Raw genomic sequence first — 23,376 nt, forward strand, 5'->3', positions numbered from 1 at the left:
CTGATTATCAATCCTAGATACGTGACCACAATGTAAGTTTTCCTAAGAAGGAGGAAGGCAGAATGGATCCTGGGTAGGCAGCCCACGGTGGCTGCTTGGTCTGTTGTGTGTCTCCCTGAGTGTTAGGCTTCATGGGCAATGAAGGTAACCCCTCACCCCAGTTTTCTAATCTTACAGCTCAATATCGGTGGCCTCAGTGATTAGGCAATCTTACTTTTAACTTGTTCTGTTAAAATTAGTCTCATTTCAAATGTGAGCATAAATGTGACATGTGACCTGACCTAGCCAAGTCCAACTCCCTCCTGTGAGGGGACCAGATAGCAAGTCAACCCAAGCCGCATCTCTGTTTAGTGCCAGGGCAAAACATAACTCAGCTTACCACACAGACTGAGTGAGTAAACCTAGGCCTTGCCGAAAGGGATCTCCTACCCCGCAAGGAACAGCTTTAAAAGTCCTGGGGCTTCCCTAGCTGTCCAGGGGTTAAGACTCTGCGCTTCCAAGGCAGGGGGTGTGGGTTCAAACCCTGATCAGGGAACTAAGATCCCACATGCTGCACAGCGTGGCTAAAAAATTAAAAAAAGAAAAAACAACTTAAAAGTCCTTAACGAGCCTTTTCTTCAGTTTACTCAGTCCTTACAAATCCTGACTAATTGGGGGCATAGGCAGCTTAAATCAGCTTATAGGTCTGATTACAGAAGATTTTAAGAGATGTGCAGTTATGTCACTTTCAAGTGCGGGCAGTAACTCAAATTAGATTATAGAGAGATGTCTTATAAAGCCCCTAATATATATATACAGATAAGGATGACTTGTAACGAGCTTATCAATTATTTGTATTTAATTCCTTGCTTTGAACGTGCTTCTGGTGGCTTAACACCTGTGTGTTCTGCCAATTACTTTAATATTTTCCCCCAGAAATCTTGTTTGCACTATTGATTTGGACTATCAAGGCAGAGTCTGAAATAATAAGGTTTTGGCCTATTCCTGATTTTACAAAGAAGATTGAAATCGTACATGTTCATCAGGTCGATTTTTTATTGGACACACAAAAGGGTGTTTGGTCTTTGGTTGCTAGTTATTTGCAAAGTCAGCTGGAAAGAAGATTTATTTTTTTTTTCTATTATTATTGGGTTTTTAAGGGAAAATGTGGAAACTTGATCCCTAGAAAATGTTAAATGGAAGTGCAGAGGGGCAGTTTGCCCACCCTCAATGTAAATAGTTGAATCAATCCAGAGAAATGAGCCATCCCTAGGCTGGCAGTGTGGCCAGGTTGAAGGAGCACTGGACCATGAGATAACCTGTGTTCTGTTCCTTGCTTCGTACTAGCTGACTGTGTGACCTTGGACAAGTCACTTAACTTCTCTGATCCTCAGCTGATCAAGGTTTCACTAGACCAGCAGTGGCAAATACTCCTGGCCACAGGGGTGAGACAGAAGATACATCTGGATAAAGAGGACTGGGAAGAAAACAAAACAATGAAACAGAAAGCCAACAGAACACCAACTTTATTGTGAGGTTGGGGGGCAATCTGGGATGACGGGGACTGCGGCAGAGCACAGCCCAATCTAAAGGGGACGGCCCACTAGTCAGCTTCAAGCTGAATGCAGACCTCATGTGACCAGATCCTCTAACTTTTTTTTAAAGAGAACATGAAAAATCCAGAGGTTTATATGAAATCATTTACTTTTCAAATATATTGCATGTAACAGTAAACCTGTGTGAACCAACAACACTGAACAAAATGAAGTTTTCCCCTGGACTGAATTCAACTTGGTGGTGCTAATTTGCAGCCTCTAGACATGATGAACTCAGAAATCCGTTGCAGGTGTGGAATGCTGTGGCCCTGTGAGTTTCATGTGCATAGCTCCTCAGAGTCACACCAATGTCGAGGTGGAAGAGGTCTTAGCGGGTTCCTGGTTTGCCTCTCGTGCACCATCCCCGGCAGTTCTTACCTAACCTTTGTTTAGCTCTTCCACAAGCCTGACTGTCCTGAAAGGGACTCTGTTTGGAGTTCTTTCCTGTATTGAGGAGAAACCCTTCATTCATCTACTTCTTGGTTCTAATTCTGTCACCTGTAGCAATACAGAAGGCATCCTTGGTCTCTTGGGGCTTTAGACCTGGACAAGCCTGCTCCTATCCCCCATCCACATCAGACATCTGCTTCCTGGGCAGTCAGGGCTTTGAAAGGTCTGCTTAGAGCTCAAAACCCTGGATAAGTTAGAGACATTTCCCTGGAAGAGAATTCAGCTGGAACCCCTTTCACCATGACTTGTGCATGGTTGAGGAGAGCTTCCCTCCTTTGGGGGAGAGAGGAGGGAGCTGGGAGGTATAGAAAGCCACTGCTAGCCTATTGGGAGGCCTGAGGGAGGCAGGGTGCAACCTGTGTCCTTCAAACGGTCACCACTGGGGGCTCTTTGTTCTGTAGAATGGGTCAAAGTGGGAGTGTCATTTTGTCCCAGAAGGGTAGTCCTGTGACCACTTCTCACCTCATTGTAACCTCTGGATGCTTTCTGCCCACACAGGGATGACCTGGAATCGCTCTCTCCTGCAGCTGCTTGCCAGGCTCTGTGATAGAGCAGCAGACGGCGAGGGGGAGGCGGGGGGGGGACGCGTGGTGGTGTGCTTTGGCCCCGCTGGAGAGAGGTAGGCAAGTGGCTGCTGTTTGCGTCGACAGGCGTGCAGCTCAGGGGCCGCTGGGAGCCTGTGCCTGGAAGTGGGGCAGAGTCTTGAAGAGACGTAGGATTCAGCTGCTGTTCAGAGCTATTCTGTGCGGGGTGAAATGCTTCCTTCAAAATGTGACTCTGCATTATAGTAGAGTCTCCGTGACGTATTGGATGGATAGTCTTTCACATGCTCTGTGATTCGACCCATAAGTCCAGAACAGGGAAATTAACTAGGTGTAATAAATAATATAGAATCTGGTGACTATTTAGCATCTGGTAATGATGATAAGTCAAGTTTGAAATGTTCCTTGAGGAGACTGTGAGATTCTGAGAAATGAAACCAGGAAGACTGATTAGAGCCTATTGCTGTTCAGAAAATCTACTGCAAAAAATACAGGGAGGTATTGCTAGGCTAATAGGAAAGGCAAATACAATCCACCTTGGCCTCTGAAAACCAAATGGGTGTAATCAGCAAATGTCATTGCTCTTAGGGGTGAATGCACAGGAGAGCAAGAGACACCCTGCCACACGGGGGTAGAGAGCATTGTTGATTTGATCAGTGGCAGCAAAAAAAGAACACATTAGCTTTTCTCTATGGTCCTTACTTCCTTTGAAGCCTTATTTATTTATTCATTTATTTGTTTGCTTATTTGGTTATTTATCTCTCCAGTTTTAAGGAAAGACCCCTATTGAAGAAATAAAAGTTATGTTTTTAAGAGTTTGTTCCACCAAAATTTGTTCCTCTTAGGAGGGTCACATACTTGTTTTTCAGCTCTTGACGTAAAGATTCATATCCTACATTGTGTACACCTGTACCAAGTGGTGTTTACATTGCATATTTTGATGATGAATCACCCTATTCTCTGAAAATCTGGCCGCACTTGTTGGATGAATTTAGCAGTAACATAAAATAACCCTTTTGGAAGTTATCTGGGGAGAGAGTAACCCTAATCCTGTAGTAGTAGAAAGAAGAAAACCCCAGATAAAGTGGTGATGTTTGTGAATGGAGGGAACAAAGACATGGGGAAGAACAGTAGTTAGTAGTCAGCAGACCAGGGATAATTTGTGACGTAGCAGGAAGAAGATGGGTTTGGGTTCATTATTGGCTGTGTGACCTTGGGCAAGTTACTTAACTCCTCTGAGCTTCAGTTTCTGCATGGGTAAAATAGGGGAGAACAAATTTGTATCTTGTCAGAATTGAAGGGGAAAATGTGTGTCAGTGCCCCACGCTGAGTGTGGCACAGGGTCACTCCCTTCTCCCCACTGGGTGATCTTCTGTCTTCACATATTTGTCATTCAGTGCCTTACACATAATGAGCACTTGATGTTTTTTGGTTAATGTACAGAGGCAGGGAGTCAGAGCGCATTGTCCAAAACCCAGGAGGCAGACAACCCGCCTCAGTGCTGCTCTCTGATTTCTCATTTGGAACCTCAGGTAAATAGGGGAGCCTGGGGAAGGTGCAGGGAAGGTGTCCAGTGCAAGACAGAATCCTTCCTTTTCTCCCAGGCACATGCACACACAGGCAGCACATGCCAGGCAGACCTCGGTCAGTGCATGTTCCAGTACCTTCTCTTTCTTCTGCCCTCACTTCCCAGAGTGAAGAGAGGAGATGATTCCAAGTGAACGACTAGTGATTTAAGAAGTTTTTCTTAAGAGGGAGGAGAACAAATTTATATCTCCTGGGAATTAAAGGAGAAAATGTGTGACAGTGCCTCGCTTTCCTTCTTTTTAATGTGAAGTATGAATAGAAATGTCGTTTCTGTGTAAATAAATTATATGATTAAACAGGACATCAGTGTGCTCAATGGTTAGATTTGCCAAGAGATCCGAGGCAAGCTGTTAATGGTTTTCCTCATTTACTCGAGGATAAATAATGCAGGAAGCTCATCAGATTCGTCCACAGACAGATTTGAAAGAATCTGATCCCCCGAGCTAAGGAAGTGGTGAAGGAGGAAAAAGATTGCCATGAAGCTGGTTTTACTGCTCGAGAAATCTAGAGTGGCAGAAAGCCATGTTGAAATCAAATTACAGATCTGTCTTCAGCCAGAGAAGGAGATTGAAAGTTAAAGAGAAGCTTCCCTCTCAGGCTTGACTCTATTATTAATCAGCTTTCATACTGGGCGGTCTCTTTAGAGATTGGCCCATTATGGTTATCGTGCATCAACAAGGCCCTTCCCCAGTGGGCCGTCCAGTGTTTGACAGGAAGTGGATTATCATGAGCAGAAGTCTTAGGGTGAACAGTGCTGTGTCACTGTTAGGCTTTCTAAAAATATGCGTGCTGTCTTCAATTGGCTGCAAACTCTGGCTGATTGAGGACACCAGGGCTATTTTCTGACAGATAAATATGCAGTTAAGATGTCCCTGCTGTCCCCGAAAGGAGATGGACAGCTGCCTTTGGAATATGAATCCCCATACCATATTCAGCCCTGGAATATTTCCCCAAACTACTTCTTTGGAGTGTGAAAGGAGGAAACTATACTCATCCGTTAATATTGGATTAATTTCATTGATTAGTCTAACTCTTCCCCCACCCCACCCCCTTCTTCCCTCCCTCTGTTTCCTTCCTTCCCTCCTTCCTTCCTACAAATACCTGTCAGGCTCAGGAGATACATCATTAAACACTACAGAAAAATCCCCTGCCCTTATGTTATGGTACTTGCATTCCTCTGTGTGTGTTTGTGTGTAGGAAGAGGAAGATACTAAGGCAAATAAATGTATATATGTGTTTATATACACATAATTGTACCTGTCCATCTTTGTGCCATTTAAGAGCTGATGCTGTGACCTACTAGATATTAGAAAACTTAGTAGAGGCATTTAAGACCCCAAAGATTTTTCCAGAAGCTCCCCACTACCTCAAAGAGTGGTAAAAGGAGACAGACTACAAAGTGTCTGCTGTTTGATTCCATAAGTAGAGTCTTGGGCCACCTCTGGGTGGGAGAGTCAGATGGCAGCCTGGGGGCAGGTGACAGTCGTTACTCAAACTCCAAAGTACTTCTGAGGAACTGAAGGGCCCCCCCAGGGGACAAGCAGGTCTTTCATGTCAAGAAGACCGTAAGGTTTGGTTTGAGGCAAGTTAGTACTGCCCGCTACTTGAGGCTCAGCCTCATCTTGGTTTGGTCTGTGGTTCTCAAGGTACAGTCCAGGGTAGGGCCCACCACTCTGCATCAGAATCACTCGGTATACTGGTTATCTATTGTTGGGTAAAAAAATTTTTTCCCATGAGGAAGTTATTTTTATTTCCATTTCATAGATGAAGCAACTGAGATCTGAAGAAGTTACCCAAGTTTATACCAGTAAATGGCAGAGTCAGGTGCTTTTGACATCAAGTTATTTTCTTGTTCTATTCCATTATACATGAGAATGAGATTTTGGTACTTTCTCCTTGGCAAGAGCCAGCAGAATTCACCTGGTATTTAGTCAGCTCGGGCTTCTATAGCAAAATACCATAGACTGGGTGGTTTAAACAATAAACATTTATTTCTCACAGTCCTGGAGGCTGGAAGTATAAGATCAGGGTGCCAGCAGGGTTCTGTCTTAGATCCTTCTGGGTTGTAGACTGATGACTTCTCATTGTATCCTCACATGGCTGAAAAAAGGCCAGGTATGTTTCTGGCCTCTTTTTGTAAGGCACTAATCCCATTCATGAGGGTTCTGCCCTCAGGACCTAATCACTTCCCAAAGACCCACTTCCAAATACCATCACACTGGGGATTCGATCTCAACATATGAATAATGGGAGGCCCCAACATTCAGTTCCTAACGCATGATGTATTCATTTTCTATTGTTGTGTAACAAAGCACCACAAATTTTGGAGCTTAAAACGACCTGTATTTGTTATCTCCTGTGGGTCAGGAGCCCGGGCAGGGCTCAGCTGTATCCTCTTCTTGGTTTCTGACTTACTTCACTTAGTATAATAATCTCTAGTTGCATCCATGTAGCTACAAATGGCATTATTTCATTCTTTTTTATGGCTGAGTAGTACTCCATTATATATATATATATATATATATATATATATATATATACACACATATATATATATACATATATATATATATATATATTCACACACACCACATCTTCTTTATCCATTCATCTGTTGATGGACATTTAGGTTGTTTCCATGTCTTGGCTATTGTGAATAGTACTACTATGAACATTGGGGTGCATGTATCTTTTTGAATTGTAGTTTTGTCCAGGCATGTGCCCAGGAGTGGGATTGCTGGATCATATGGCAACTCTATTTTTAGTTTTTTGAGGAACCTCCATACTGTTTTTCACAGTGGCTGCACCACTCTGCTTGGTTCCTCATGAGGCTGCAATCAAGATGTTGACTGCTGGGCTGTGGGAGAATCCACTTCCAAGCTCACTCAGGTAGGTGTGGTTGTCAGGCTAAGGGTCATGACTTCTTGCTGATGGAGGCTGGAGGCTGTCCCAGCTCCTAGAGGCCACCAGCGGTTTTTTGGCTTGTGGGCTTTGCCCACGTGGCCACTTACTTCATCGAGCCAGCATGGAGTGTCTCTAGAGCAAGTCTTCTAGCCAGATGGGGTCTTGTATAACATAACCTAATCACCTGTGTCATATTCTATTGTCTGAGAATCAAGTCACAGGTCCCACCCACACTGAAGTGGAGATTACACAAAAGTGTGAACACCAGGAAGGGGGAGGAGCCAAGGGAGGCACACCTGGTTTGCTTGTTATAAATGCAGATTGCTGGGCTCACCTTGAAGTGCCCCAATCAGAATTTCTGGGGTTGGGCCCAGGAATCTGCATTGCGGCCACTGCCCAGAAGATACACTGAGCAGCAGGGGACACCTGGCATTCTTTCCTGCTAGCGCTGCTGAGGCTCTTCCAATCCAGTCCTCATGCTGACCAGAGGCCACATGGTGATGGGCCTTGAAGCTCCAGGATTCAGCAGCTAGCCCAGCATCTAAGGGGTGGAAATGGTTTACCTCCACAGCCTGTCCATGCACAGTGAGCCCAACACTCAGTGGCCATTTACCAATGGGGTCTGTCCCAGAATGTAGACTCTAAATTTTATGTCCCTCAGCATTGGAAAAACTGGACACGAATGTTCATAGCAGCTTCACTCATAATAGACCCAAATGGGAAACAACCCAAATGCCCTTCAACAGGTAAAGGGTTCAACTATGGTGCGTCCATGCCATAGAATACTACTCAGAAATAAAAAGAATAAACTATTGATACACACACAACTTGGACAAATAGCCAGGGCATTATGTTGAGCAAAAAAAGCCAATCCCAAGAAGCCAGTATCGTGGATTCCATTTATATAACAATCAGAACATGATAATAGTTAGAAATGGAAGACAGATTTAGTGGTCGTTAGGTGTTAGGGGAGATGGTTGTGGTCATAAAAGGGCAGCATGAGGGATCCTTTGGTGTTGGAGCTGCGCATTTTCTTTACTGTTGAGATGGATACATGAATCTATAGAGGTGATGAAATTGTATAGAACTTTATAGACACACACAAAAATAAGTACAAGTGGAACTGGGAAATTGGAATAAGACTGGTGGATTATATGACTGTCAATATCCTGGTTGTGATAGTAGAGTGTGATTTTGCAAGATGCTGCCTTTGGGGGAAGCTGGGAAAAGCATACAGGGATTTCTCTGTAGTATTTCTTACAATGCATGTAAATCTACAAATACTGCAATAAAAATTTTAATTAATAAAATAGGGCCTGGACTTCAGCTTTCTCATCTCATCTGTGCTGTCCCTCACCCATCTGCAACATATCTTTGTTAAGAGTCACCTTTCTTCTTTCTTCCTCCACAATCCTCCTGGGGAGGAGGTCTTATCTTCGGTTAAGTCACTCTCTTCTTTTTACAGGAATCATTCTCCTCAGGTGACTGCCCTTCTTGGGCGAGAGCTTTGACCACAGAAAACCCAGAAAACTGAGACATGGAGTTTCTTGCAGGGTAAGTAGAATCCAGCCTCTTCTTATTCCAGGGCCACACCTGCAGCTGCAAAAAATCAGGAGCAAAATCAAGACTCCAAAGGCATGCCCCTGCATGGCTTTCCCTCACTGCCCACTGAACAATTAGAATGCTGCATCCATAGCATGAGAGACTCACTTCTCCTGTAACATCATCCTACCGTGAGGCTCTGAGGTTAGTGGCATAGCTTTTGATATCGCTGGTTAGATCAGGAAATCGTGGACCAGCAATCTGTCCTGTTCATCGCTGTACCTCCTAGCACAGGGCTGTCCATTAAATGTTTAGTGAACAAATGAATGAATGAATGCTGAGCCTGACTTTATTACTGTCCAGTCTCATTTGGAAGAGGCAAGGAGGAAGACACAGTGGTTCTCTAAGAAAATGTTACATGGCTCTTGTTAGGATTCATTCCTCACGGCTGGAATCAGGGCTTCCCTGGTGGTGCAGTGATTAAGAATCCACTTGCCAATGCAGGGGACACGGGTTCGAGCCCTGGTCTGGGAAGATCCCACATGCCATGGAGCAACTAAACCCGTGAGCCACAGCTACTGAGCCTGCGCTCTAGAGCCCATGAGCCACAACTACTGAACCCCGCACGCCTAGAGCCCATGCTCCGCAACAAGAGAAGCCACCACGAGAAACCCATGCACTGCGACGAAGACCCAATGCAGCCAAAAATAAATAAATAGATAAATAAAGTCATTTAAAAAAGGAATAAAATATTTTTTTAAAAAGGCTGGAATCAGTGACAACATGATACTTTATTTTTCTCCCCCGATTTGCATTTTAGGAGTATGTTCTGGTTGAGCAGTTCTAAAAACATGTTAAGAGGAATATAGGGCAAGGCTTGATGAAGAGAGTAGACTTAGCCTTTTGGATCATGGCAAGTTGTCCCCTCTGGCTTTTGAATATTGGGAAAAGTGCTCTATAACAAAATTGGAGCTGGAGATTGGAGCAGGAGTCCTTGTTTAGCTGCCATCCTCACCATTCTACTCAGGTCCACTCGGCCTCCCCACCCCTTTTCGTAGCTGTCTTTCATCTAAGATGTTTTGCAGATTCTTTCTGATCGATGGATAGAAGCAGCTCCTCATCTCAGCATCTCTGTAAAGCCAGCTCTGCTTGCAACAAATCGCTTCACAATTTCAAAAGTTTCACTTCATGACATCTGGAATAAAATACCTTTGAGTGAAGAATATCAGCAGAAATATCAAATGGCCTATTATACAGAGGAAGGAGGCTTGAGTCTGGGGCCCCTATGAGTGTGTGCTGCAAACATCAGAGTTTAGGTCAATGGCCAGATTAGCCTCCTATCTTGTCGGTGAGCAATCAGCCTAACCCGGCAATTGCTCCATGTGTGTTTCTGGTCTCAGCGGAAGAGTAGGCCATTGGTCCCCCTTGGCAACCATCAGTCTGTCCTCCTTACCTTGACATCCACCAGGAGTGATGCTACTGTGGGCTATCTGGTTGGTCTTGGGGAACCAACTTCTAGCTTAAAAGGTGCCCTTCTTTGGGGGAACATACTTGTTTGCCTTCTAGATTTATGGAGAGTACTGTTAATATTATTGCAGGATGGTGATGGCAGTAGAGCCTATGGTTGAAGTGTTTGGAACCAAAGTACCAGAGACCCATATAGGGCAGTTGCTGGACTGTGGACCCCAGTGGGGGAAGAAAAGAGGGCCACCTCGAGCTGTAGATCTGTAAGAAAACATTGTTGACTGAATCAACACCATGTCTGACACATATGTATGTAAGTCATGTAAACTCAGCATCCAGAATAATTGGAATAGGAATGTGAGCTTTCTGCATTCTCTTCTGAAAATATCAAAGGGTGGAGAGGGGAGAAAATCTGGCCAGAAAATCTTTTTAAATTTTTTTAATTTTAATTTTTGAAAATTTTATTGCCGTATAGTTGATTTACAATGTTATGTTAATTTCTGCTGTACAGCAAAGTGATTCAGTTATACACATATATACATCCTTTTTTATATTCTTTTCCATTATGGTTTATCTCAGGATATTGAATATAGTTCCTTGTGCTACATAGTAGGACCTTGTTGTTTGTCCATCCTATAGATACTAGTTTGCATCTGCTAATCCCAAACTCCCAGTCCCCTCTTCTCCCATGCTCCCTCCCCCTTGGCAACCATCAGTCTGTCCTCTATGTCTGTGAGTCTGTTTCTGTTTTGTAGATAAGTTCATTTATGTTGTATTTTAGATTCCACATATACATATGGTATTTGTCTTTCTCTTTCTGATTTATCGTGCTTAGTATAATAATCTCTAGGTCCACCCATGTTGCTGCAAATTGTCCAGAAAATCTTGTTCTTTGCTCTCTGTAAACTCCCACAGACTTTTTGTGACACTCAGCCTGAAGAAGTTTTCCTTCCACCAGTCCCTCTAGTGATCAGCTCTTTAGAGGGCATGGTTTGGGATGTAAGACAGAAGGGGGAAAGATTGCAACTTGGATAATTTAAAATTATGTTCTATCCTTAGGACACATGCTTTGCTATATTTCAAGGGTGTATAGACTACTGCTATGATTAATATACTAGAAGTCTGTTTAGTGGGTCACTGAATTTAGAAGCTTTTCATCATCTACATTTTCCTAATCAATAGGTGTTAAAAGGCAAGTGCTATCAAGTAGGTGGTCTAGGAAATTTTCAGTTAAAACAGAATTTTTGTTTTCAAAAGAGGTGGAGACATCTATAGGTTGAACTCTCCTACTTTTATTTATTTATTTTTTAGATAACAGTCTCAAGTGTGTTTCAGTGCTTTAAAAAATGTTTTAACTATAGTTCTTTCTGATTTAGTTTAATCAGTACCAGGGTAAATGATCTCACTCTGTGGTATACGTGTGACATGAAATGATTGATTAACTGGAAAAAATCTCTGATGGAATAGTGGCTCTAGGCAATGATTATCAATGGCTACACAAACATTAGGTGAAAGTTCATGGGGAGACTTTTTAGTGGGTGAATCAGGTTGATATCACCTGAACTCATTGATTATCATAAAAAGTGCAACAACCAGACATTCTGTGCCACCTGATGTGATGCAGTAGGACATCACAGCATGGTCCATAACATCTTGTTGCTAAAAATATTGAACCTAGATGTAATCAAATCTCTAGATCCAACTACCAGTTTATAGAAAATGCAGAAGAAAGGGGAACATGTTGGATGATGCCACAAGGATGCATTCAACCACTGGACAAATAACCAGTTTTCTTCAAAAATAAATGGCATGGAGAAGAAAGGGAGAGAAAATGGTTTTGGACTAAAAGAGACTTAAAAGACTAATCAAACAAATGCTATTTGCAAACTTTGGAGGCTGATTTCAACAAATTGACTATAAAAATACATTTTTGAGAAAATCAGGGAAAAATTAGGGTGGTTATGAGGTGATAACTAGAAATTCTTGTTAAGTTTGTTGAATGAGATAATGGCATTATGCTGAAGTTAAAAAGAGAAAAAAATCCCAATCATTCAGAAATACATGCTGAAGTATTTATGGGTGAAATGGTAGGAGATCTGGGTTTTGAAATCCAATATGAAAAAAGGTGGAAGGCAGAGATGAAATAAAAATGGCAGAATTGTTGATAATTATTGAAGCTGGGAATAAGTACTTGGGGTTCATAGTCTAGTCTTTCTACTTTATATGTTTGAAATTTTCCATAATATATGGTTAAAGTAAAGTTGAAACATTCTAGTTTTTGTTTGAAGGCCTCAGAGAAATGAAGCAGAAGACATAAGTAATGGAATAAGCTATGCCTCTAACTGATGCTTCCATTTTTCTTTTTTTATTAAGGATGTATTTTGTGGCACAGGCTCGAGCTGTCTTAGTTGAGGGTAACAGGGATCCAGAGAAGGAGGTGGTAATTGCTGGTCAGATGGAGGAAATTTAGGAGGGACAGTGCTAAGTTTAACTGTCTGGAGATTGTTGGATGCTATGGTCTCTGAATGTTTGTTTCCCCTCAAAATTCACATGTTGAATTCTAATGCACAATGTGATGGTGATAGGAGTTGGGGCCTTTGGGAAGTGATTAGATGATGAGGGTGAGGCTTCATGAATGGGATTAATGCTCTCATAAAGATCCCATAGAGCTCCCTAGCCCCTTCTGCCATGTGAAGATGCAACAGGAAGTCTGCAACCCAGAAGAAAGCCCTCATCTGGCCATACTGGCACCCTGATCTCAGACTTCTAGCCTCCTGAACTGCGTTTATCCTTTATAAGCCAGTCTATAAAGCCAGTCTTTATCCTTTAATACCCAGTCTGTGGTATTCTGTTATAGCAGCTGGAAGGGACAAATACATTGGGCCATGTTTAATTCAGATATGTTTCCCTTTTCTGCCAAGACCTATCCGCAGTGCCTGCTAGAATGTCTGGGAAAAGATCGGGCACTTAATAAATGTTGACTTGATGAATGATTAAACTTCAATTAATTGGCACCCCCCTTTTGTATGAGTGGCCTAGATAAGGCTTTAACAAACAACCAATGCAATGAGTAAGTTGATCTAAACAAATCCTTAGTGCTGGAGAGAAAATGACCACTATTAGGTGTCAGGAACATTATGCCAAATAAATACAAAGCATCTTCATTACAGTTAGGCACTGGGCTGTTTTACAGATGGAGTCACTGTACCTGCTTTGCAGCCTCATGGATTCTCATTATCTTCTCCCTGGTTGTAACAAACAAGAATAATGCTAAAAATATTACTTTCTTGGGGACAGTATTACCGGTGTGGAGACACAAGATTATCTGCAAATGAGGAAACAAAAAGGGCTTCAATAAAATTACTTCCTATCAAGTATAATAAACATGTACAATAAGTTATTATTAAGGACCTTTGAGGCAGACCACATTAATGAGATATGGAGACATCTAAACTAGATTTCAAGTAAAACGAAAAAAAAAGAGAGATAGCAAGAATAAAGACGAATGTAAGAGAGAAGAGGAAAATGGAAAATGAAGAAAACAAAAAGGAGTAGGTATGATGAAAATTGCCCTGCCATTCTGTGGCAAGAGTGAAAGCAAACCTAATGACTTTCTCTGCTTTCAGTTTTAAAAATAAGACACATTTCTCAGATATGAAATGTGGTCCATTATCTGTCAATGGTGTCCCGAGTTGTCTTCAGACAGCAAATATATGCCATAAAATAAACTTCAAACTCCCCACACCCTCCTTTTAAGGGGTGGCACAAATCTAGCCCGTTTGGAAAATTGGTTCTGATGACAGTTTTTCTACCCTTGCTTAGAGGAATTCATTGACGAGTATGATGTGTGTGTGTGTGTGTGTGTGTGTGTGTGTGTGTGTGTGTGTACGTGTGCGTGCATGTGTGTGTGTGTGCACGCATGCACGCCTGTGTGTATGCTGTGGTTCATAGATTTTATGATGAACCCTTTTTTCACATTTCAACATCTCTGAAACCAAGGTGTGTGTCAGGGTTTAATTGGCAGCATTTTTTTCTGTCTTGATGGCTCACAGAATAATGTTGCATATTATAATCGGCCACATCTTAACGTTGTAAATTTGATTTATTTAGAGGCAGGGTAAGGTGGAGAAAGAGGAAGAGGACAGAAGTGGGAGAAAATGTGATGATGCTTTGTATAATGGCATAATTTAGAAAAAATTATTTTTAATTTCAATTCCCAATATTCGTTTGGGTGACTGGGAATAAAAACAGCACTTGCTTATATTCTTTGGATGGATCCGTGAAAATGGTTAAACTCTTTCTTCTGAATTCTCCTTCACTTGTTTTTTCCAGCCTTTTCTGTTTCTCATACATGTGCAATTTTAGCTTGGTTCGAGCTCCACATTTACAACTTTCCAAAATGTGCCCATGACTTAGATCAACTGTTAGTTTGAGAAGAATCAGCCATGAAAAGATCTGAGAAGAGCGTCAGAGCTGTACTCTAAGGTGGGACAAAAATGCCCCTTAATATCTTAGAGAATTCTACTTCTTCTAAGTCCAAACATATTAATGTGTGCTCAAGCTGTGCTTCTGCTTCTATTTTTCATTTCTGGTTTTCTGGGCACAAGCTCATGCTAGATGCCAAGCAACTGCAGGCTTCAGCTCAGCAACTATGAAATAAAGGGGCCTTGGTTCTCTCCTCCAGGAGGGAATTGCTTTTAACCCTTCAAGGCAGTTCCTTTGGTTCCTTTTTGTAGCTGTAGGTCTTAGGGATTCCTACTTAGAGGTGAGGGCACTAAGTCTCATGGGCTCAGTTGGCATGTCATCCATCACACAGAGGGAGAGGAAGTGCAGCTGGAAAACCAGTGCCTCCTCAGCTCAGGAGCCTTGAATATTGAATTCTCATGCAGGATCTGGCATCTCTTAAACTAGTTTTGATTTTGTGATACAACTGAGCTCACATGAACAGGTGATAGACTATGGCTCTGGCTGGATCAGCAAGATGGCGTTGCTCGAGGTTATGGGGCAGATAGCAAAGGCATCTGAATTTTGGCCACTGACAATCAAGCATTGAGTTTGGATAATAGGTGATAGAGAGAAAGCAGTAGCATACAGTCTCTGGCTCTATCTCTCACCCAAACAACAGGCAGAAATTCAGTGAAAAATACTCATCAAGTCAATTGAGCCATATTAGCGTAGGCAGGGTTTAAGAGTTCTGGGCATACACTCATTGCAGACAGTAGAAATGGGGTGATGTTTGCTTGCCTCCTGTGCAAATGTTCTTTTATGCGTCCATATAGATACCAGTTTCATCAGACCCAATCTTTCCTTGCCAGAACCCAAACAAAATGTCACCTCCCTTTTGGAGAGATTTCGTCATTGACAGAAACATAATTTCACTTACCCAGCGAGAGAAATGTTGACACTGACAAGAAGATAATACATTTTACCTTCAAAACTGTTTTATAGGAAACAATTTAAGCTAAAAGAGCTTTTTCTTCCATTTTCTCAGTTTTATCAGCAGTGATTACCCCCTTTGCTGCTCTGCCATGTCAACCTACGTCCAAAGTACCTGAGATTGATCTGATCAGTGTCTGGTTTAAAATGAAGTTTAAATATTCCCAGCCCAGGTTTTGGAGTTGGGGCACCTATGGGGATTTGGAGCAAGGTTTAGGGTCCTGGTAATGTTAACCTTGTAGCTGTGAGGGGGTGGAGGGGATGTGAAATCTCAACGCCATGAGAGTTGCCTCTGTAAGCATCATCACCATGTTGGACAGGGTCACTGCAGGGAGAAGAGCCATCCCAGGTCCTGAGCAAGGATGTCTATGGGGATGAGGGAGAGCAGTAAGTTAGGCAGGAAAGAGCCAAGGAGAGTAATAAGGGAATGAGCTACCTGTCTATGTCCCCAGCTAGAGGCAGATGCCTTTGTGGTTAGGAGTGTGCCTGGGGAATCACACTGCCTACATTGATTGATTTGATTGCCGGGCCATGCAGCATGCAGGATCTTAGTTCCCCAACCAGGGATTGAGCCTGTGCCCCCTGCATTGGGAGCGTGGAGTCTGAACCACTGGATCGCCAGGGAAGTCCCCACTGCCAACCTTTAAGTCTCAATCCTCCCCCTTACTTAGCTCTGTGACCTTTGTGAGCTATGACCTCAGTAACGACTCCATCATCCATCTAATTTCTCCGGCAGAAACCCAGTAGTCACCTCTGTCTTCACTTCCCCTACCTGATCTGTGAGCAAGTCCTTTTGGTTCAGCCTCCAAATGATCTCAGAGCCAGTCACTTCCCTCCACCTCTATTGCCACCACTCTAATCAAGACCATCTTGTTCTCTTTCCTAGAATACTCCAGCAGCCTCCTAACAGTTCTCCCTGTCTCTACCGTTGGCCTCTGAGGGTCCATTTTCCATGTGCAGCCAGAGAAATCTTTTAGAAACATAATTGGATCACAATCCTTCTCTGATCATAATCCTTCACGGCTTCCTTTGCACACAGCACAAAACCCAGAGTCCCCAAAGAGCACACAAAGCCCTGCAGGATGGGGCCCCGCCTGTTTCTCAAGCACCTTGCACACCCCTGCTTCCTGTACTCACCATTGTCCAGTCAGATGAGCTTTCTTTAAGCTTTTTTCATGCTCCAGATCTTTTCATGGGTTATTTCTGCTGCTTGGAATCCCTTTCTCCCAGCTCCATGCCTGAGCCTCTCATTCTACAGAGCTTGTCTTGAATGTCACTTCCAATGTGGGCCACCCTTCCCCTATTTCTCTTTGACCCAGCCACCTGTCTATTTCCTTCATAGTACATTACAAATTTGCGTTTTGTAATTCTTTTATTTAATTGTCTTGTGTCCCTTTTCCCCACCAGGACACAGGGATCACAGCTGCTCATTCATTGCTATCCCCAAAGCATAGTGCCTGGCAAATTAGTCGGACTCTGTAAATACCTGGTGAATGAATGAATCCAAAGAAGTGCTAAATAGACATGTATTGAATGAACGAGCAAATCTAGTGACGTCTAAAAGTGTGTGATTCTTTTTAGGGGTATTGACATTGTTCCCAGGAGGTAAAGTGTTAAGCCCGATGGACACAACATGGTGCAGGGGAAAGACTGGGGACATTGGTACAGAAAGACAGAGCTTGAGTTGTGGCTCTGCCTCTTATTAGCTGTGTGATATAGGCAGTGTTTCTTAACCACTCCCAGCTTTAATTTTCTCATCTGTGAAATGGGGATTAGACCTCTTTACCTCAGAGGGTGCCATGAGGAGTAAACGAGTTAATGTATGTAAATCCCCTGGCATAGAGCTAGCATGGGATCGGCATTCAACACCTGGTCACTCATTTCTTCCCTTCCACCAACAAAACTGGAACTAAGGGCATTTGTGAGCTGATAAGAAAGGTTGTTTTGGAGGAGAGAGAACTTCCAGGTGCCAGCTCCCTCCCCCACTCTTACCCCCCAGTCACATTTCCTTAGTAATCTCAGACCATTGCAGGAAGACACTTTTTCTAGCAGTAGAGGTTGCCAGTCATTGTGGGACATATGAGCCAGGTCATTGCCTTTGCTTATTCTTCCTTAAAGTTGCAGATTTCAAACTGAAGATTCTCAGATTCTTCTGTTCAGAATATGACCATATTTGGGGGTGAAACCCAGTGTCTTTTTTTTTTCCCAATTTTTTCAACTGTGTTTCCTAATACCCTCCTGACTGCCACCTCCATTACTCTGCTTGAATAAATACCGGAGGCCTCTAAGAGCTCCTACCCCTATTTCATTAAGTGGCATTATTCCATTTGTCTGAAAATCTGCTCTCTGCTCTTCTTTCATCAGCAGAGGGATTGAGCTTTTTCTGGGGTCCTAACTGTTCCCTCTCACTTGGCTTCTGGACTCTTTCCTTTGCCTTTTCCATCTCCTTTTTGTCCATGTTCCTACCATCTTTCTTCCTCTTTTTTCCTCCATCCCTCCTTATCCTCCCTGTCTCTCCACTGAATGCTCCTTTCGTCATCTCTCTGCTCGGTGGTCCTCCTTGAGTAGCATAACTGGTAGAGCAGATATTTGGGTGCCCCTTGTCACATCCCTGGGTCTACTTGGGATTTCAGCCATGGCTATGGAGGACAGCTTCAGGTCCTCCTTGCTTCTGTGCCTCAGGGCCTTCTCCAGTGCCAAGGCAGCCTGGAAGTGTCGGGGAGTTATGGCCTCAGAGGCCACTCTCAACCAAGTGGGAGGGACCCTGGGTCTTGGTGACTAATTGGATTTGGCATTTGAGGGATAAGGAGGGGTGCAGAATGACTGCCAGGTTGTTGAGTTTGGGGAGACTGGGAGAGTCCCAGGGACAGCAAGGTAGAGAAAGGACAAAGGCAAAATATCAAGTGAGGGCAAGCAACCTCAGGGCAGGAATCACTTTATTTATGTTTGTATTCCCAACATTTAGCATAGCACCAGCATCTAAGTGTTCATAAAATGTTCACCGAAATAGCAAACCCATTTCTTCCTGTGCCAGTGCCTTTAGGGAAAGCTGTTCGGTTGGTATGGCTTTCTTCAGAAAGCCAGGAGCAGCTACCCAGGCACCATAATCTTATCCTGGAGATATCGATAGATTTTTCTCTTTTAATATTTGTTCCATCGTAGCACAGAACATCAGTATGAGATTCATAAAACTGTTATTTCCTTGTCATTTATCAAGCCACTGTGGAAGTCGTTTGCTTTTAGGGGGGGTTAATCTTCTAGAAGATCAGTATTGCACAGTATTTCGGTACGCATCCTAAGTGGTTCAGCAAACGTAAATTGTTTAGCACTTATATATCACTTATATTCTCCAGGAGTACAACATTAGTTAATTCTCATGATACCTAGAGATAAGAGTAAAATTCAAGGCATGATTTGTATATATTTCAAGTTTAGAAGTGTTCTCTGTCTGCCTTTTTTGTCAGTAGCTATTTCACTTTCGATCCCAAGACTTCTATTTAATTTTGTTTATCACATTCTTCTTGTACTGGTAACACATGATGACTTTTATTTGCTGTGCAACTGCTATTTGAATAGCTTGGGGCTCAGAGCTGATCTCAAAGGTCCTGCATGCTGCCTGGAGTTCCAGGTTGTTCTTGGAGTTGATTGTAGTTGATTGTATTCTCCCACCCTTGGAAGAATATCTACTAGGCTTCACAAAGACACCAGTCCCTTGAGTGGAGAAAGTGTGAACGTCAGTCCAGGAATGAGTGCCAGTGTGCTGCCCTGGGAGATGCATGACTGAGACACCAAGGAGCATGCCCTGGAGGTCCTGTGCCCCTGGACGCAGCTACAGGGAGCCTTGGCTACCTCACTGAGGGTCTGCACACTGGAAGGCTGGGAGACAGCTGAGTGCCGCTAAGGAAAGCAGCACGCCACCTAGAACAAGGCACGGTAGCAGAGGCCACCGATATTAGATCAACCCAGGTATGGAATAAGGAGGCCTGTCTCCCTCCTGCTGGCCCAGGCTGTAGCTGTGGCTGACGTGAACCCTTCCAACACGTGGACCAACAGAGAGGTGAACTGCAGCGGAAGGAGGTGAGGGCTGACTAGATGCACACCACTCCATCTTAATACCATGAAGAATCCCCTTGTACCCAGATGCCTCCCAGAAGGTTGAGGGGTGAACCTTGAATTTAAGTCAATCTTTACCCCCAAAGTAAGTCTTGAATTAGAAAAGACCAAGTTGTCTTGTGCTTAAGGGTTAAATATTTTCCACAATCAGCAGAAATGGAAGCCCAAGAGCTAAGCCGAGATGGGTTACAAATCAATTTTTAAAAATCAGCTTTGCAAACTTTATAGACTCTCACAATGATCAAACATTCCATCAATTATTTTGTTATTATCCCATTCAGCAAATGAGGAAATTGAAGCTTAGAGGTAGTAAATAACTCACTCGAAGGCACCCAACTAGTAAAGGGGGTGCTGTTTTCTAAGCCAGGTCTGACCCCAGGTCTATCTGACCCCAGGTCTGTCTGACCCCAGGTCTGTCTGACCTCAGGTCTATCTGACCCCAGGTCTATCTGTCCTCAGGTCTGTCTGACCCCAGGTCTATCTGACCTCAGGTCTATCTGACCCCAGCTCTATCTGACCTCAGGGCTATCTGACCCCAGGGCTATTTGACCCCAGGTCTGTCTGACCCCAGGTCTATCTGACCCTAGGTCTCTCTGACTCCAGGTCTATCTGACCCCAGGTCTATCTGACCCCAGATCTGTCTAACCCCAGGTCTATCTGACCTCAGGGCTATCTGACCCCAGGTCTGTCTGACCCCAGGTCTGATTTTTGCTCTTATCCTTCACCCCAAGGGATTACTCGTGCTTCCTAAACTTTCCCACCTAAAGTGTTCTTAAGAGGCACAGGACTGGGATGTATAGCCCTCCCGTGGTGGGGTGTGGGTGTGGAAGGCTAAGGACTGGTTAAGAGTTTAATCAGCAACTGTAGGCAACATGGAATTTCCTTGTCTCATTTTTTTTCCAAAAATTATATTTGTTATGAAAAACTCATTTTGTATTCTGCTACATATCTACTTTTGAAATGTTTTAAATTACGTAACATTTAGAAAACTGAGTTTTCATAGATGAGCCATGTTTATGCTCTGGCTCCAAGTATAACTGGGCCAGCCTTGGTGAACCCTCCAGGGTACATACATCCTAATTTGAGAACCAGTGGGCGGTCTCAGACAGGTACAAGATGGGGAGACAAAACGTGGACTCATGCAATAAAATACGGCTAAAGCAAAATAGAAAACATTTGGACCACGTATGAGAAAACAAAGAAACGGGGGGGAGTGAGAGAGAGAGAGTGTGTGTGTGTTTGTGTGTGTGTGTGAGAGACAGACAGACAGAGACAGAGACAAAGACCAAGACCTAGATAGACAGAAGAGACAGACCAAGATAGAGAGAGGATACTGATTGTTGGTTGATTGGCCCAGAAGGTTAGAGCAGGGCGTCAGTGGAGGCTCTTGGTTTTGTGCCCATGTGTGACTGACTGACTCTGTAGGCTAGAGCAGGAGGTGACTGGGACTGCACTTGTTAGCTGGATCGTCGTGCGTCATCCACAGCCACAGACCCCTCTCCTGGCCACGTCTGGGAAGGGAGTTGGTCTCTGGATGGGCTTGGTGAGAGTAACTGTCCTCCAGACATGTGGAGCTAGAGATAGAATTCACTGGCGCGGTGGACTCTGATTCTGCCTGCAGATGTGTTCTGGTCTCTAGAAATGCTGTCTTGCTGCTCCTCTCTGTCTCTGGGGATATGTTTTTATTCGTCAAGTAACTGGATTCCTAGTTTGTTTTCCAGAAGAGAGTATCCTAGTTTCTCAGACATGAATATTCCCTTTGTTGGAAAGACTATACTTCTTTATTGTAAGTTGATACATGAGCATCCTGGTGTAACAACCCATCTCCTGTGAATTTTCTTAGCAAACATCTGTTCCCAGAGTGAGAACACACTTGGGTGAATAGAAGAAGTCAGGTTTTGCTTTTGCAAAGCTGAGGTGCAGCCCTTTGAACCCATGATAGAACCTGCGAGTGTGAAGAAGGGCTCTCTCTCTGAGGCCAGGTCTGAGCAGCCAGCCCACCGGTTCCACCCACCCCTTTCAATGACATCTTCCTATAGGGGGATTAACCTTGCACTTGGCTATGGATACACTTATAAAAATGTTCAGTCTCTGGAGTAAGCAGAGGACTGCAGATGGAAAAATGACATGGCATTTTTTTCTTAGCAAATTGGCAAAGTAATGATAATATATAGTGTTGGGAAGGGTGTGTAGAAAACTGCCTTTTCATACTGCTGGTGAGAATGTAAAGTGGTTTAGCCTCTGCCTCCCCCCTTTTTTTCTTATACAGTAAAAGGTTTAAAAATTCCTCTGCCCTTTGATTCACCAAGTCTACATCCAGGAATTAATTCCAAGGAAACCAATGATAATAACAGTATGGCTTATAACAGTGAAAAATCATACAACCCCACCATACATGCCCTGCAGTAGAGAGTGGCTAAGTCAGTTGTGGTTCATATACATGATGGAATACAACGAGGCCACTAAAATGATCATGCAGCAGTCAATTCACTGACATTGAAAGATGTCCCTGATCCAGTTGAGTGAAAAAATATTGGATAATATGTTCAATACATGTAATCTAATCCTGTTTTGAATATCTGAGAATATGTATGTGTGTATATGTATATATGTGTATGTTTGTATATATGTGCATATGCGCATTAACAGTGGCTTCTCTGAGAAGTGGGATGGTGACTGCTTCCAACAGAAATCCATCTGGTCCCTCACCCTTGTTGAGACAGCAGAAGACCCCTTGGTGTTAGTCCATTTAGGCTTCCTAACTCCGCCCGCCATCCCTGTGTTAGTGGTCTCTTGTTCGGGATTTTTTAGACCTGGCCAGCTGGTTTCTGGCTTCTGGCTCCTCCTCTAAACTTCTGCCTGCTCCATGTTTCTGATTATTCCACTTCTGCCCCATATCCCCCTTCCCCATCAGTCCCAAGCTGCTCCCACCACTGGAGTTTGATTCTTCACTGGTCCATGAACATCTCCTTTAGTTTCCTGGCTGTGGTTGTTCTTTGCCAAGCTGGTGCCTTTGGGACTTGACTTTGTTTCCCCTCTCCTGGTCCTTTCAGTCATGCATATGCCCGTTTAGCCAGCTTGCTGCTGTGGTTTCTTAGTCACCTGCAGTGAGGCCATGCCATCTGTCTGGCTTTTGCTCATCTCCTATATTTCTTCCATCTCCTGTACTATTCCCACCGCCCCCATGCCTTCAACTGCCCACATGGCAGGACCTGTCACTCATTCCTGGAGAATGTCCAGGAGGTGGGATTGAGTGGCAGTGAGCTCTCCTTCCATGTGGGAGGACGGGCTGAGCTCCAAGAGGCTTTGCGGATGACCCTGGCCTGCCATTCTCTATTAAGCATGGCTTGTGTCTGGGATGGATGACATTGTCTTTCCACGGAGAATTGGGCTTAACCTGTGCAAGGAAAATGGCTTCACTGATGGGTAGGACAATGGGATTGAAGGGGGAAAAAAATGTTCCAGAAGCCAGGAATGATTTAGTGATGTACTTTGAAAGCATTATTCTTTCTCTCTTTTTCATTTAGGATCTCTACTCTTTGTCCAAGAAGACCGAAGATATCAGTGGAGAGAAGGTGTCAGAACCACATACATCCTTATGCAGATGAAGTTGAGTGTGAGTACCATCTGGGCAAGTTGCTTACCCTCTTTGATTTTTAGTTTCCTCACTTGATAAAAAGAAACTTAGTAATAATAATAATAATAGTTACTTATTGTATATTTACTATAAGCCAGCCACTCTGCTAAACCCTGAGTCCTCCTGA

General features: G+C 43.5%; 1 protein-coding gene across 3 annotated transcripts in view; it reads left to right on the forward strand.

Moving 5' to 3' along the window:
* THSD7B (thrombospondin type 1 domain containing 7B) overlaps window positions 1-23,376 on the forward strand; it is a 1,195,438-nt gene that overhangs the window by 82,144 nt on the left and 1,089,918 nt on the right. For 2 of the 3 annotated variants that reach the window (XM_082464904.1, XM_082464907.1), the window contains exons 3-4: window positions 6,952-8,611; window positions 23,140-23,228. The gene's annotated coding sequence lies outside the window, so the exon portion shown is untranslated. Of the gene's footprint in view, window positions 1-6,951; window positions 8,612-9,311; window positions 23,229-23,376 lie in introns of those variants that run through there. The other variant, XM_082464905.1, reaches the window with a different exon arrangement.

This window comes from Balaenoptera physalus (assembly GCF_965194825.1).
Source record: "Balaenoptera physalus genome assembly, chromosome: 6".
Taxonomy (NCBI): domain Eukaryota; kingdom Metazoa; phylum Chordata; class Mammalia; order Artiodactyla; family Balaenopteridae; genus Balaenoptera; species Balaenoptera physalus.